Consider the following 18,014-nt stretch of genomic DNA (forward strand, 5'->3'; position numbering starts at 1 on the left):
AGCCCAGAAGAAATGGATGAATGTCTAGAAACATACAATCTATCAAGTCTAAATCATGAAGAAATAGAAAATATTGATGGATCAATTGCTAGTAAGGAAATTGAATCAGTAATTAAAAACCTCCCAACAAACAGAAGTCCAGAACCAGATGGCTTCATCAGTGAATTCTATTAAGCATTCGAAGAATTAAGGCCAATCTTTTTCAAAGTCTTCCAAAAATAGACAAGGAGGGAATACTTCCAAATTCATTTTACAAGGCAAACATCACTCTGATACCAAAACCAGATGAGAGTGTCACAGAAAAAAAATTACAAGCCCATACCCATAATGAACAGAGATGAAAAAATCCTTAGCAAAATTCTAGCAAACCAAATTCAACAATACATTAAAAGGATCATACATTATGATCAAGTGGTATTTGTCCCAGGAATGTAACTAACGATGGCTCAGCATTCAGAAGTCAATCAAGGTGCCATACCTTATTAACAAAACAAATAATAAAAATCATACAATCATCTCAATAGATGTAGAAAAAATATTTGACAAAATTCAGCATCCATTTATGATTATAAAGAAAAAACTTCCGACAGAGTACAGAGGGAACATACCTCAACAAAACAAAGCCATACACAACAAGCTCACAGCTAACATACTCAATGGTGAAAACAGAAAGCATTTCCTCTAAGATAAGGAATAAGACAAGGATGCCCACTCTTGCCACTTTTATTCAACATAGTATTGGAAGTTCTAGCCAGAGCAATCAGACAAGAAAAAGAAGTAAAAGGCATCTAAATCAAACAGGAAGAAGTAAAACTGTCACTATTTGCAGATGACGTGATATTATATATAAAAGCCCTGAAGACCCCATCAAAAAACTGTTGGAACCAATAAATGAATTCAGTAAATTTGCAGGATATAAAATTAATATACAAAAATCAGACCTGCAGAATGGCTATCATTTAAAAGGCAGAAATAAGTGTTGCTGAGGATATGGAGAAAAGGGAACCTTGTGACAAAAGTTAACTAAAGTTATTGTGATGATTTTGCAATATGTACAATTATCAAATCATTACATTGTATACCTGAAACTAATTTAATATGTCAGTAACACCTCAAGAATTGTATACAGTCAAATTTGTTAGTCTTTTATGATTTGAAACAGTATTTTTGTAACACTCAAAGATTATAAAAATAGTTTTCTTTCAGCAATTTTTCATTTTACTTTTTAAGCTTACATTCTGTTTCTAATCTGACATGGAATTCCTGACCTAAATTGTAGGACAGCACATCTTATTGCCTGCCTAACACCTCCACTTTGGTTTCTGGTAGTTATCCTACAGCTCTAACGGCCAAATCAGGACACAAATCTTTGTGTCCTCCTCTATAGATCTGCTCTTTCTCGAATCTTTCTGACCTTAAAAGATGGCATTTCCATCTCCCCAGTTGTTCAAGCCCAAAACCCCTCCATCATCATGTAGTCCTCTCTCTCATCTCCAACTCATCAGTGAGGTCTGTCAACTGTACCTCCAAACCACATCTCAAATCCAGCACATTGTCCCTACTGCACTGATACTTTCTAAGCCAGCACCATCTTTTTCCTGGACTGCTGTGACAGGCAGGTTCATTGCTTCCACTCCTTCTGCCTACAGGTACGTGATTCATTCTCTACATAGCAACCAAGGAGATTTGTTTTTTAAATTGTACCCCAGATTATATAAATCCCCCCTAGTTAAAACTCTACCCTCATGATGACAGAAGATCTACATAGACTTCAAGGCTCCACCACTGCCTGGTGGATCCCAGTTCTTCCTTTCCCCAGGCTCCAGTGTTCTCTAAATAGCTGTTTTCAGGGGTTTTGCTATTCCTACCTCCCAGGCTTATCTTCTCTCAGGTCCACACAAAGCTGGTCACATCTTTTCACTTAGATCTCTGAAAATGTCACCTTCTTGGCAAGGTACTTCCTGACCCTAGATAAAGCAGCCCCGGTCATTTTTCTCCCTCTATCCTGTTTTATTCCATCTTAACACTACCTGATGTTTTCTTTATCTGTGTATTCAGTTCAGTTCAGTTCAGTCACTCAGTCATGTCCAACTCTTTGCGACCCCATGAATCGCAGCACGCCAGGCCTCCCTGTCCATCACCATCTCCCGGAGTTCGCTCAGACTCACGTCCATCGAGTCAGTGATGCCATCCAGCCATCTCATCCTCTGTTGTCCCCTTTTCCTCCTGCCCTCAATCCCTCCCAGCATCAGAGTCTTTTCCAATGAGTCAACTCTTCACGTGAGGTGGCCAAAGTACTGGAGTTTCAGCTTTAGCATCATTCCTTCCAAAGACATCCCAGGGCTGATCTCCTTCAGAATGGACTGGTTGGATCTCCTTGCAGTCCAAGGGACTCTCAAGAGTCTTCTGCAACACCACAGTTCAAACGCATCAATTCTTCGGCGCTCAGCCTTCTTCACAGTCCAACTCTCACATCCATACATGACCCCTGGAAAAACCATAGCCTTGACTAGATGGACCTTTGTTGGCAAAGTAATGTCTCTGCTTTTCAATATCCTATCTAGGTTGGTCATAATTATCAGAGCGCAAACCAAATGAAAAGACTCCACTAAGTAGTGGGTCCCAGTGAAAGAGTTTTACTGCTTATTTTTAAATTCTGTTTGTGCTGGTCTTTTTTGTGGCGTGCGGGCTTTTCTCTAGTTGTGGCATATGCTGGCTTCTCTTGTGGCTAGCGGGCCTAGTTGCCCTGCAGCATGTGGGATCTTAGTTCCCTGACCAAGATCAAACCTGCATTCCCTGCATTGGAAGGCAGATTCTTAACCACAGGGCCACCAGGAAAGTCCTGGAGAGCGTTAAATACAGATGCCATTATGGGGTTGGCTGTTTCTTTACTCGGGCTGTAAAATGGGGAGGCAGACCCTATAAGGTGACAGCAAAGGCAGGGAAACCCTGGGGGAGGTGAGGAGGCTGGTGGCGAGCACGCAGCTCTCAAGGTCAAGCTCTGTGCCTTATAGCTAAGTCAGGTCAGGTACTGCCCACCCAGGTCTAATTTAACCTATTAGAAAAGCACTCAGAAGGATTCAAGCACTTGGTCCCTTGGAAATGTGACAGACGGGAAAGGTAAGAGTGAGCAAGCAAGACCTGTAGGAGAGGAAGTGCTGTATTTCCTCTGCGGTGTTTTTTTTAAAGGCTCAAACTTAGAAGGAAAAATCTGATAAATATATTCTCGTCTGAATTTCCTGCCGGTCCTTAGCTAACTCTCAACGAGGGAAGCCAAGTTCACCTAACCTCTGTGAGGAAGGCCAATGGGCTGACAGCTGGATATCAATATTTACATTCTGTTATCACATCTGTTGAGGAACCCCAGGCCTAGTAGCTAAACTGAATTATCCTAGTTTTATCTCCTGACTGCTGGGTTCTGAAAAGCACACTTCCTCTTTTTTGAAAGCACGGGTTTTCTTAAGGTCATTATATATATATATATACACACACACAATGTTTATTTGTGCATGTATGTGTACATATATACACAAATATTTTTTTCTTCCCTAAAATATCATAAAGACGTCTCACCCTAAGAGTTAACCCTTCTCTAGCTCAACTGGCACTCAGGATATCTGAAGTGCAAACAGACTGACATGACTTGTTATAAGCAAATATTAAAACAATCTGCCATCTGCGAGACACATCTCCTACGTTTCAGTAAACAACAAGGAAAACAGACTTTAAGTGACCGCTGACGTGAGTCAGCTGTGAGCAGCCGAAAGGAGAAAAACACGTGAAAGGTCTGGGAGGCCTTTCTGGGACTTAGATTTTGTTAAAAAATCAACTGCCAAGTGAAAGTTTAGAAGAGTGGGCTGACCACCCAGTGAGGAGACAGTGCTCTATAGATACATTCCACAAATCATGGGAAGGTTGCCAGATACGCACTTTCATTTAAAAATCTCTATGACAAATACCCTTGGCCAGATATCATCCACGGTATCAAATGCCAGACGGCTTAAACAGTTCCTTTCTCCAGGGTCACATTTTTTCTTTATTTTCCCTTTCTTCTATGTAAATCTTTACGAGACGTGCATAGATGCAGTTTAGAACACTCCAGATTTATTTAGCATGTCCTCATTTTCCGCACTGTACATAGGATGGCTGATGCTGGGGCAATGCTTAGCTGGCTCTTCTGGTGAAGGGTTTCTCTCCGTTGCAAATCATGCAAACATCCATGCGTCTGTTCTACAGAATGGGGGGATGGAAGAAAACATCTATGGTCTTTTAGTTTGGCCGTTTAATTAGCTTCTCCTTTGCAGTAAGAACAGAGTGGAACTTGATTAGAGGTTGATTTGCAGGGTGTGGGAGGGTGCGCCCTCCCTCGAGGCAACAATAGTCAACAAGAGGGCATAGCTGTTGGTGAACCTGGATCCACAGTCACCCACGAAATGAAGTGGCCAAAAACAAAAGCTCAAATGTTACTTATTAGCGTGAAGGCACACAACTTCTCGAACATCAGTACAGAATGAAGGAAAAGACTCGTCCTTTCTGTCTGTAGATTGGGGGTTTTTTCTTTACCAGCAACCACAAGGTTTGAGCACAGTTTGATGGGAACTTTTGCTGTATTTTGAGTTCGGCAGCAAGTAACTGATTAACTGCATCTTAAGCCTGATGTGCTGCGGGACATTTGGGGAGGGTTGTCATTGTGTTTTGTCTTTTTTTACAGTCCAGCATCAGAATTCCTCTGGACAAGGAATTCCCTACCTTGCGAACATCATGAGGGAAACATGGCTGGAAAGTCGAGATCTCCATGTTCTCAGTCTCCTTAGAAGCAGATCAAAACAGAGCCACTCCAGACATGAATCAAGTGCAAGACAGCCCATCCGGGCCAGGGGACAGCAACACTGGGCCAGCAGTGTTAGGGGGTGGGGCACTGAGGGCACAGAGGGGGCCCTGCAGCCTGGTTCCCAGCAGGATCCACAGTGGTCCCTGCTTCTTCCAGCATCATCCCTGGTTCCAACTCATTCCTCAAAGCTGGTTCCCCAGCATCCCCAGCCGTCATAAACAAGGGCTTAGCAGTATCATTTTAATACTTTGAAAAAAATCCTCCAGGGTCAGTTTGTGCTGTGAGTCACGAGCCAGGGAAGGGAAAGAGGAAGCTGCACCGACCGAGCAGTAGTCAGAATCCCAGCTGTTCCCAGACAGCATTTCTTGGCATAAACACCGGGTGGACCTCAATGTCCTGCCTTAGCCCAGGTCTCCTCTTCTCCACCAGCACTGTATCCCCGTCTTCAAAGGCAGGTTCCCACCTCAGTTCTTTTTGATGGCAAATCACCTCAGAAACACCACTTAAAAGAAACAACATAAAACAAAACACCAACGTTTGCAGTTCATCCTGATTTTCCCCAAGAAGATGTGAGCTGATTTGCAGGATGACTTAAAAGATGTAATCTTGATGATCAAATTGTGATTCCATCTTTACTTACTCCTTCCCCAATAGAGTCTTTGCACTATCTTTTAAATAACATATGTGTGTGTGTGTTATATACATAGTCTTTGATAGCTTTTTTGCAAATCTGCAAGCTGCTACCTCTTTTCTCAATAGTTAATTTTAATTAGAATACAGATTTTTTTGAAGCAGCGCTCTAAGCACTAAATATTCATTTTAAAATGTACTATTCACAATACAAAGCTGAGAACAAGGTTGCTGCAGAGCTCATCCACCTAGTAAGTGGAGCTGCCAGGGACTGAGCAGGATTTAATGATGGCTTTCTACCTGCCCATGGACTCATAAATGGATTCTGCAATGGGTGCGTCTCCTGGCTCTTTTTAACTGTGAAGAAGGCCTTTTGTAACCAGGCAGTCTCAGATGCTACTGGTATGAATTAGAGATGAACAAGCAATCTGTTTTGTTTGGTTTTCAAGCTTGAGCTTCTGTAAATATGACCTTTATGTTCAGTGGTATTTTACTCTTCTTTGCAAAATAATAATTGTTTGAGTGGGAAATGGATTAGGGTAATAATATATCTTGCAGCAAATATCCTAAAAAGATTTCTGGGAGCAATAAGGGGCGTTTCCTTGGAGCTTAAAGCCTCATCTGGGTAGCAATCTCGTGACTTTTGTCATTTCTCTATTTTTCCCTCTACTCTCCCAGTCCAGCCCTCATCCGCTGGGCTTCCACCCCGCTTGCCGCCTCGCAGGCATGTGGGATTTTAGTTGCCCGACCAGGGATTGAACCCATGCTCCCTGCAGTGAAAGTGCAATGGACCTCCAGGGAAGTCCCAGAAATAAAGCCTTTTTACTTGAGAAATTGTTGATTCAAATGTGTATGAGTGGGACTTGCCTGGCAGACCCATAGTTAAGACTGACAAACATTGCCATCTCCTTTCTCCAGCATCAGAGTCACATCTTCCCTTGATGACTTCATGTATACCCAAATAAGAACGCATGACATTTCCACATAAACACTGCTTTTTCCTTTCTTACATCACCTCTTCCTCCTCTTCATTCAGATTGACCATTTCTCTCCCTATTAACTTACATTAATGATCACTGCATTCAAAAATGTCAGTCAAAACTCAGTTTCTTCATAAAGCTAGTTAGTACTACTTAGGTTCTCTCATTTACCATCACTCTTCAACATGTATGTCCACTTAAATACAAACTAGAAATATGGGGAAGCGAGGGATGGCTTCTTAGAGAAGACAGAATTTGAATTGACCTAGAATGAGCAAAATTTTAAATACATAGATGCTGAGGAAGGGCATTCTATTCATCACCACCATCACCGTGACCATCATTATCACCATGATCACCAGAGCTAATACTTATGGCACACTTACTATGAGCCAAGCAATATTCTAAGGTGTTTACATGCAATATTCCACTTAATTCTCATGGGGACACTAGGAGATATTAGCTCCATTTTATTGATGCATACACTGAGGCACTGATAGGTTAAAAAACTTGTCTAAGATTGCTCAACTACTAAGCAGTAGAACAAAGTCTGAAACACAGAGGCTGTGCTTATAATCACTGTGCTATACAGCATAGCAGTTTGTTTGTTAAACAAACAACAGCAAACAAGGGGAAATGCAGGGTCTGAAGAAAAGCCAAAGATTAATATGACTATACTAATATGAGTGTTTAGTCTCTAGACAATTAGAATCAGGCTAAATTACAGAAGGTCTTGAATTCTTTCACTAAATTTGCTTTTACAGGAATTATTCTGTGGACAGTAGAGAGCTATCAATAGTTTTTAAGTAGATGAATGGTCTGAAATCTGACTTTAGGTAAGCAGGTACCTACCTGCCTATAGCTTTGGAGTCAGTGAGGAGTGCCTATAGATAACTGAAATTCAGCAGAAATTGCCAGTTCTCTTCTTTCATTTGTAATGCATTTGCTCAGTGAAGAACTTAGCATTCAGTCTAATTTAAATCAATGCAGATTCTGAAACACTGTAACATGACATCTCCAACAAACAGGAAGAAAAAGAATTCAGTTTGTCCTGGGTATATAATAATAATGACTCTCACTAACTTTATGAAATTATCATCATCCAAATTCCTTTCTTCCAGGGCATACATACAGTCTCCCCTAATTACTAGATGTGTTTATCAGCTCCATCTTTATTAAACAAAGACAAAAATACTGAATATATTTATCCTGCATAAGTCTTTCCCCTCTACTCCAAGCAAGCTGCAATTAGCAGCCAAAGCAATATTGAAAGGGGCTTAGAAAGAACAATCATAGATGTGTGAATTATGTGTATAACTGAGTTTAATTAAATCCCTTTGCTGAGAGAAATGGAAGTGCTAACAGTTACGCACACTTTTCAGCTGCTCGTATTAAGCTCCCAGTGGAACCCTTGGAAGGAAACTGCACAAGGTGGAAATTCTGCTCTGGGCAACCCAGCTGAAGTTTAACTCTGAAACAGCTCCAACCACTTACTGCGCACAGTTCCCAATGCTTGTGGTACTGTTCTGTCACTAAAACTTAACTGTTAGTGGTTAATTAGGCTAACTCATCAAATTACTGAGTTGCTTAATAAGATACAGTCTGGTTAATATTTTGGCAGCAAATCAGAAAGGAGACCCTATACATACATCTATTTTTCCGCTGAACATCTTTTATCTCAATTTCTCATCTTTTCCTTTTTACCACAAACCTCCAACAATCCCTAAAGTGAATTTTATTTCAGAATGCTAAATTCCCCATTCACTTGATTCAGGAAATCTGTGTTAGTTACCTAGTTGGCTGGGGGTGGGTACATTTTTCAGCGAGTGCAGGGCAGCGTTCATACCAAGAGCTTATGTTGCTTAGAACCTGGCATTTGCCTGGGCATGACTGACCTTTTGATACAACTCTAAAACCAGGCGATACCTTGTCTTCCAGGCCAAAGTCACTTTGTTCATGTGCCATGGTGTAGACGTGGCAAGTCCCAGTCAAGCACCTGTCAGTGCTTTCTGAGGAGGATTTTGACTTTGCTCATAGGTAACCCTGTCTGCCAGCTCAAGCCATGGTGAGCATCCATCTGAGTGATCAGCTTCTTAAATCTCTCAACTTTCATAACAGAAATGCAGATGTGACATCCCCCGTTACTGCTATTAGGAATAGGTTTATTTTTTTCTTCGTTTTTTGATGTGGACCATGTTTAAAGTCTTAACTAAATTTGTTACAATATTGCTTCTGTTTTATGTTTTGTTTTTGGCCTCAAGGCAGGTGGGATCTTAGTTCCCTGACCAGGGATCAAACCTGCACCCTCTGCATTAGAAGGCGAAGTCTTAACCACTAGACTGCCAGTGGAGTCCCTATGAATATGTCTTAAATCAACATCCACTGCTTTAAAGCTTTTGACAGAGAGAAAAGCCTTGAATCACCTTCCAGATACCACTTTTGTGAATGCTTCTTCCCTGGTCTTCATGCTTCCTTTCTTGGGAAAGAATCCCAGTAACTAAATATTTTGACTTCTCTCCACCCCCATGAGTTAATCTGACTGGGGACTTCGGAAGTCAGATGTGGGTATGCTGCTGCTGCTGCTGTTAAGTCGCTTCAGTCGTGTCCGACACTGTGCGATCCCATAGATGGCAGCCCACCACGCTCCCCCGTCCCAGGGATTCTCCAGGCAAGAACACCGGAGTGGGTTGCCATTTCCTTCTCCAATGCATGAAAGTGAAAAGTGAAAGTGAAGTCGCTCAGTCGTGTCCGACTCTTTGAGATCCCATGGACTGCAGCCCACCAGGCTCCCCCATCCATGGGATTTTCCAGGCAAGAGTACTGGGGTGCCATTGCCTTCTCAGAAGCAGGTATGCACAGGCCTAATTTCTCCACTTTCACTTGGGGAAAGAGAAAATCTTTTCCTTTGTGAAGGTCTTCACTGGTCCAGTGTTGCTGGACATCCTGTAGATACAAGGGTCTGTTTCTGGGGTGCACTAGTGGGGAGTGTCCTTGGCCACACTTAGAAGCCACATTGTCCAAAATCAGCCTTATGAGTGATGAAGGTGATATATGTGACCTCCATCTGCTAACTGATCTATTTTTTCAGTCATTTCAGAGTGTAGTTGGGAAAAAGTGGTGTCTTTATTGGGCCCCAGCTAACATAACAAGTTCTAAAGCCCCATTGAGAAAAGTTATATTTAATGAAGACAGATTCTCAGGCCATCCATTCATTCCTTAAGATTGTAAAGGTTCCAGCCTGGTGTCATCTTATATTAATATTCATTTAGAGCATATTAAAGTAGACACTCTCAGAATTGCCTTCATGGAGTCAAACATTAATGTTGATCTTCACTGGAAGACCACTATTGACCTTCATAGAAAGGGCAATATAAAACAAAATATGGGGAAAAAATGCCTCTGTGAACAATGGATGAAACATTTTCTGTTTCTGTTATATGCCTACTGCTCAATGTCTACTTGTTTATTCCATGTGGTAGATTTACCTCAGAATTTTGAAGCAGGAGATGTTGTCTTAACTCAAAAACTGGTATGCTCACTTGGCAAGGAAAGATAACTACGTAACTTAGGATATTTCTCTCTTTTGATTTCACTACCAGGAAATTCTTGGCCCAGTGTAACATTCAGGCATAGTAACTACAACAGCCAATACAAATTGCATTCTTGTTTCATTCTTTTCATAGCTTTGATATCTAATTTCCATTTAAATAACATGCACACAATCAGTTTTGTAGGTCATCCCAAACTCTTTAAAATATGAATAAGGCACAGTGAAAAATCAAAAAACACACAGAAAAAGGAATGCAAAGAACTTCCAGTTTGCAGTCCAGTGTGCATGGAGCTTGAAAATCATCACCCCTGTCTTCACAAGAAAAAAGCTGAACAAATGAAAAGCAACAATTCTTCTAATGAGAGAAATAAGGTCACAGGACAACTGCTGCTCCTCAAAACTAGAGAGACAGACAGATGTAGAGAATACAACTTACAGGAGCAGAAGCTTCCAGAAGAGCTACTATCAGGAGAGGAAAACCTTATCAGTAATTGATGAATTACTGGAGACTCAGTGTGGAGAAGTTCAAGAGTTAAAAATTCGAGGGTTAGCAGGGGGCACTTACCTAGTAGTCCAGTAGTTAAGAATCTGTTTTCCAATGCAGGGGAGATGGGTTTGATCCCTGGTCAGAGCACTAAGGTTCCACATGCCAAGGGGCATCTAAGCCCACTTGCCACAACCAGAAAGAAGCTTGTGAGCCACACTGATGATCCTGAGCGCTGCAGCTAAAAGCCGACACAGCCAAAAATCATGCAAGTGAATAAACATCTTTAAAAATTCCAAGAGATTCAGTATTAGCGGCACATAGCTCTTCTGTGAGTCTACCTCCAAAAGTCTCACCGGATTCTCTCAGGGAAGACTGGAGAAAAATCTCCTCCTATTTCTGACAAAAAGCAGCCATTTTGAAGTGAGCCCAGATAATTCTGCTCTTCTTCTAACAAGGCCTGCCCTCAACAGAAAGTATTCTACCAGAGCTTAACTAATGGGGGTTTTAGGGTCTAACTAATGTGGGTGAAGAGAAAGAACAAATGACATTGAATTCTAGCCTTCCTGTGTCCACAAAAGAAAGCACACAAAACAACTGAGACGCGCTTGTAAAGATCACAGGTCAGTGTCACAGGCTCATTAAAAGGCTGAAACCCGCAAAGCATATAATTTTAACATTCCCTTAAATATGTTTTACTATTAGAGAAAGAAAGGAACTCCTCATTATTCTTTTTCAATTTTTTTGATAATTCTTTTTTATAATATTTTCATGGTAATTTTCAGTCATTTTTTTTTCTTTTATACACATTTGAATTTATTAGTTACAAAAACATTATATATCACTCAATGTATGACTGGAATATTATTACATTCATAATTAATTTTGGAAAAAGTGATATCTTTATGACTTTGAGTTACCTCCAGACTATAACTGTCTTTACATTAACTTAGATATTATTTAATTTCATAAAGTTTTATATCTTTCAATAAAAAAGTACAGTTTTCTTCACATAGATCCCATTACTTTCTGTTGTATTTATTCCTAAGTACATTTTTCTAATTTTATTTTAGTTAGATATTGTTAATTATCAAATCTTTCAATCATTTTATGTTGAAATTTTTATATTTAGGAGTTATACCATAACATTTAATTTTCAAATAAAGATAATATTTCTTCACAAAAAATTTTAAAAAAGACTGAGATGTGATCATAGGACTATAGAATGCTTCCTCTTCTGCAATACCTTTCCCCCATCATCAATAGCTCTACTGTAAAATAACAGGGGGATACAATGGAAAGAACTGTGCGTCTTAGATCTCATTTAAGAAGTCGTCTCTAGGGAAACTGAAGGAATGCAGCAGAGATAAAAACAAGAACACCAGGGGGCAATTTTTTGACACCTAGCAAATAGTGAACACAGCCTAACCCATAAAACCTCACACCAAAGGCCTATTTACCTCAGTTCCTTTTATCCACTACATCCTGTTTGGCTTTCAAAAAAAAAAAAAGAGAGAGAGAGAGAGAGAGAGAGGCAAAGCATGTATCAAAATGAAATTCAGATATAGCAGAGATGTTGGAATGACAAGGCTGGGAATTTAAAACTATGATTAATATGCTAAGAACTGTAATAAACAAAAAGTGGACATGATGCAGGAACAGATGCTTTAATGTAAGCAGAGAGGTGGAAACTCAAAGAACAAGTCAAAAGGAAATGCTTAGAAATAAAAAACACCATGACAGACATGAAGAATGCTTATGATGGACTTGTCAACAGACTAGACGTAACTGAGGAAAGAATCAGTGATCTTGAAGAAATGTTAGTAGAAACTTCCCAAACTGAATACCATATGTAAAACAAAACAAAAAAAAAAGGGCAGAATGTCCAAGAACTGTGGAACAATTACAAAAGGTGTAACCTATGCATAATGAGAATAAGAAGAAGAAAGAAAGAACAGAACAGAAGGAATATCTGAAGCAATAATGACTAAGAGTTTCCAAAACTGATGATAGACACCAAACCACAGATCTGAGCAGCTCTGATAATACCAAGTAAGACACATACCAAAAATCTACACCATGGCATGTATTCAAACTGCAGAAAAGTCAAAGGCAAAGACAAAATTTTGAAAGATGCCAAAGTGGGGGGTGAGAGGGGAACTTCTTTTTTCTTCTTTATATTTTCTAACTTTTTCAGTTTTTTAATAAAAAAAAAACTTTAAAAATACTACTTGTATAATTAGAAAATTGCTGTAGTAAGGTTGCAGGATATAAAGTCAATATATCTATGTCAATTGTTTTCTATATCCTAGAAAGGGACAACTGAAACTTGACATTTAAAACATGATACTATTTACACTCATGACCCCAAAATAAAATACTGAAGTATAAATCTAACAAAATATGCTTTAAGCCCATATAAGGAACACTAACAAAACTCTCATGTAAGAAATTAAATAAGTTCTAAATAAAGGGAGATAAATTAAATTTTCATGAATAGGAAGACTTGCTGCTGCTACTGCTGCTAAGTCACTTCAGTCATGTCTGACTCTGTGCGACTTAATATTGTCAAAATATCAGTTCTTCCTAATCAGATATACAGATTCAGTGCAGTCCTAATAAAATTTCCAGCAAATTATTTTGCAGATATCAACAAATTGGTTCTAAGGTTTGTAGAAAGAAAATTATATGGACAAAACTAAGCAAACATTGAATGTGTACAACCAAATATAATGCTTACTTTGTTGGGAGGAAAATATGCTAGAATTTTTTAACAGATTATGATATGAGAGGTAGTAATCACATTTGAAGCATCTTAAAGGTGCTTGTGTTGTTGGGAATGAGGTAAAGATGTTGATTAACATCAGATTTTGCTGAGGTAAATGCAAGTAAAATACCTGAGGTAACCACTAAAAGTATATACAGGGTATATAATTTTCAAACAAGCAAAGAGAAAAATAGAATGAGACAGAAGGAACATAAGCAAAATTAATCAATACAAAAGAAGACAGTAAAGGAGGAAAAAAGAATAAAACCATTAAAAACAAAAAACAGAAATAAGACAAATTAGTAGTACTATAAAATGAGCCATAAAATGAACAAACACAGGAAATATAAATAGTCTAGACTCTGTAATTCAAAGACCAAGATCATAAAACTAAATTTTAAAAAATTAGGTATATGACATTTACAGAATATATATCTAAACCTAAGGCTACAGAAAAATCAAAAGTCAAAGAATGACAGTAGGTGCCCAGATCAATCTCTGTTCCCAGTATTATTCTCCAACTGGAGAGTTAGAAATATGTGGACCAATGGCCCATTCTAGGGCTGAGTTAGGGGACATGCAAGATGAGCCTGGAGCATCTTAACAGTGCTAGAAAATAACAAAGTGCTACACACACACACCCTAAACTACAGAAACCAAATTGATAGGGGTGTGTCAAAAAGACACAGGAGCCAACTGAAAGATCTGCCAAGGGTCAAGGCTGGAATAATTTGAGCAATAAAATAAATAAATTAATATTGGCTTATAACCCAAAATATCAAATAAACACACATAAGTCTCACTGACATAGACAACTACATAAGGAAATAAATAGGGAGAAAAAGATCTCCCATGCAGAGTAATTCCAAATAATTTATGTAGACACTCCTTTTTCAAAAATGTGAAGCATAACACATTAACTGTGTGCAGCGTGGGCTGCACATGAGTGATCGGTTCTCAAAATGTAGTCTAAAGCAATTCTAGTAAAAACAGGTGATACCAGAAGAATTGTTAGTGGAAAAAAGAAGTATTCAGGAACAGATGCACAAATATACATGAATATTTTGAAGAAAGCATCTCAAGTTAGTGAGAAAAAAGAGCAACCAATAGGGTTGGAACAACTAGCTATTCAGAGAAAAATTAAACTGCCTGAATTAGAGTTTAAAGCAAGAGAAAATGAAATCACAAAAGAATTTGGGAAAGACCTAAATATTCTTAACAATGATCTGAGAGGTAGCAGAAGGGGAAAGCTATTGAAAAATAAAAGCAAAAAAAGAAACCATGAAAAAAGGCGGTGACAGAACTGACTACAGACAAGTTCACTGTCATCTGCTGCTAAGTCGCTTCAGTCGTGTCCGACTCTGTGACCCCAGAGACGGCAGCCCATCAGGCTCCCCCGTCCCTGGGATTCTCCAGGCAAGAACACTGGAGTGGGTTGCCATTTCCTTCTCCAGTGCATGCAAGTGAAAAGTGAAAGTGAAGTTGCTCAGTCATGTCCAACTCTTTGCGACCCCATGGACTGCAGCCCACCAGGCTCCCCCATCCATGGGATTCTCCAGGCAAGAGCACTGGAGTGGGGTGCCATCGCCTTCTCTCAATGTCATACAGATACGTAGCAAACACACTGGGGGATTTTTTTCCTCTCTGAATTGGATTAAGGCGATCTTTTTTTCTTTATATTTTCTAACTTTTTCAGTTTTTTAATAAAAAAAAAAACTTTAAAAATACTACTTGTATAATTAGAAAATTGCCATTAAAATTAAAAATTAGAACAGTTTAACTAGGGAAACTGCTTTAATGAAAAGCTACCCTACCTCACCACAAGGTTGGCCAAGGGTCTACCTGTCGCAGTCTCTCACAATTCTTTTCACAATTATAACATTACTTGTGTATGTACTTATTTACTATTTACCTCCCCTCTCCTATCCAAATCCAAGACCTTCTGAACGCAGGTTCAGAGAGAGAATTAGTCCCTAAGATCTCCATTGTAAGAAATGAAGTAACTTCTCTTGTAAGCATCTAGAACGGTACTAGTTAAGTACCAGCCTGGGAAGAGCTGAGGATGTGTTGTGTAGTTCAGAGGGGAAATGGTGCTTGAAAAAAGGCACAGAATAGACCCTGAGCTCTATTTAAGTCTGAGGGCAGAAATAAATCTTGTTTCTTCTGGTCTTGTGCTTGGTGGTACAGGAGGTGCTGAGTCAACTGATAATCTGCTCAGTGCTCTATCGGAAACATTCTGCTCAAAGAGAGTCTTCCCATTGGAAACAAACTGAGACTCACACTGGAACAACGTAGAGGAAATTTTCATGCATTGTTTTATTTGGGGGCAAAAAATACTATAAGAAAGAAGTTAGAAAATACGTGGCATTTTGACCTTGTAGGCAGTCAATTTAGCTAACTGGAACCCAAGGGGAAAAGATGGATTCCTATCACTGATAAAAAGGAAACAGTAACATGTATCACGGAGAAGGCAATGGCACCCCACTCCAGTACTCTCGCCTGGAAAATCCCATGGATGGAAGAGCCTGGTGGGCTGCAGTCCATGGGGTCGCTAAGAGTCGGATACTACTGAGCAACTTCACTTTCACTTTTCACTTTCATGCACTGGAGAAGGAAATAGCAACCCACTCCAGTGTTCTTGCCTGGAGAATCCCAGGGACGGGGGAGCCTGGTGGGCTGCCGTCTATGGGGTCACACAGAGTCCGACAGGACTGAAGTGACTTAGCAACAGTAGCAGCAGCAGCAACATGTATCAATGCAAATTTTGAAAACATTGTATCAGCCAAATAGATACTAAATATATCATGGGGTTAATCCCCAGGCTGGGTGTGGTGAACAACACCACAGGTAGAACATATTGAACAGTTTACATTTGTTCTAAGTACTGAATAATTAAGTTAGTGCAAACAAACAAAAAAAACCCCACCTAATACAATTGGGAATTAGGTAAAGCACCTCAGACAAGATGCTGACATGCTTTATTTTGGTAACATTATTTCTCTTATAAAGGTGGAAATATAGTTCAATAAATTATTTACATAAATCTTACCTAATATCCTGATCTTTGTGCTGCACACACTTGGCATTATGAACAGAGACCTTTTCTTCCCTTTGTTATAATAACAGCTTCCTCATTCATCACACTTGATGCCCGGTTGTTCACTCTTTCTATCCTGTTTAAGTCTGTTGTTAAGGAACGCCAGTGTCCCAGTATCATATTTGACATTCTTCTCCATTAAAGCCAAAAAGGAAATAATTCTCTGAAGACAAACCCCTGTGATACCCAACAGATGTACTTTCAGTTGTATTGATATTCTGGGTATCTGGGCACACATTGTGCTGTAAGGTTTCTTAAAGTCGCACTAATTAGCCTCTGTCTTTAACTTTGCATTTCTATATTGTATAGAATTACAGGAGGAATGTGTGTGTATGCATGTGTGTTCTCATCTGTAGTGCAATATACTAGCAGAATAAAACAACTGAGTATAAATCTATGTATACTCTTCTAGAGAACATCAGACTGCACATCTGCCCACATCATTTGAAGACCAAAAGAGAGTTCTTCTTACAGTATACCAATAAAGCCTTTTTGCTGAAATTAACCATTTTAAAAACTGCCATTTGCAACAAGGTGGTCATTTAGAAAAAAAAAAGTTCTCTTTCAAGCTTAAGCAATTTACATAGCGTTGCCCTTAATTATATCTTCTTTTGGTTTGGTTTTTGAAACCCGAACCAACTGGAATATGCTCAGTCATAGGACAGCTGAGAGATGAAATAACCTACAGAGGGCTGGGTTAAAACCAAAGCTCAAAGCTGGAGATGAACCTGTACACTCTCTCTTTTTTAAAATATTTATTTACTTGGCTATTGGGTCTTAGTTGTGGCACTAGGGCTCTCTAGTTGTGATGCACAGGCTCCAGAGCACACAGGCTCACCAGGGATTGAATCCATATCCCCTGCATTGCAAGGCAGATTCTTAACCTCTGGACCACCAGGGAAGTCCCCCAAACCAGTACACTCTTTTTTGTTGGCAGTTCAATAACTTAATTGAACAATCAGCAATTAGATCTCAACCATACTAACTGTCTGTAGGTTTCTGAAAGTGGCAAAAGGCATGTGAGTAACCAACATGTAGAGCTTGCTTGGTTAGCCTTCATCTTTAATACGTTTTCTGGACAACTGCACACAGATCTGGTATGGGACGTCCCTTATATCTTTGACCCAGATGTCTTTGTTGAGTCTGGTATAGATGTGCACATCTGGGGTTCCCATCTCCTTCATGGCAAATTTCTGTACTTCTTTGAGTGCCCAAGGGACAGGCTTCTTGAAACCCACCTCATGGGTCCGCTATGAACACTGATAGCATATTCACTGGTCACCACCCTGTTGATGGCGGGCTGGCCCTTCTTCTCACTGCCCTTTTTAGCAGGAGCCATCATCCTATAGCACCAGGATACTGGTTTGGATTGGAAAGCCCAAACCAGTAAACTCCTAAGTCATTATTCTTTATTCCAATATTTAAGTGCCAGTATCTACTTTATTTCATTGAGCACCACTTTTCAGCTATCTTGCAAACAACTGGGAGTCCACATGAGCAGGTTAGGGGGAGATGTCAGAATTAGACACACCTAGATAGTCCATTGACTAGCTAAGTGATCTTAAAGAAAAAAACAAACCTCTTAACCTTCAGCAGTCTCAGATTCCTTACCCATAAAATGTGGGCACCAGTACTTACATTTCTATGACCTAAGTGAAGGACATAGTTCATGGAG

At 39.6% G+C, this 18,014-nt stretch overlaps 1 pseudogene; it reads right to left on the reverse strand.

Moving 5' to 3' along the window:
- Positions 1 to 17,304: 17,304 nt before the first annotated feature.
- On the reverse strand, positions 17,305 to 17,678 carry LOC138091647 (large ribosomal subunit protein eL31-like; annotated as a pseudogene).
- Between the last annotated feature and the right edge of the window lie 336 nt (positions 17,679 to 18,014).

The sequence above is a fragment of the Capricornis sumatraensis genome, chromosome 15 (genome assembly GCF_032405125.1).
Source record: "Capricornis sumatraensis isolate serow.1 chromosome 15, serow.2, whole genome shotgun sequence".
NCBI classification, from domain to species: domain Eukaryota; kingdom Metazoa; phylum Chordata; class Mammalia; order Artiodactyla; family Bovidae; genus Capricornis; species Capricornis sumatraensis.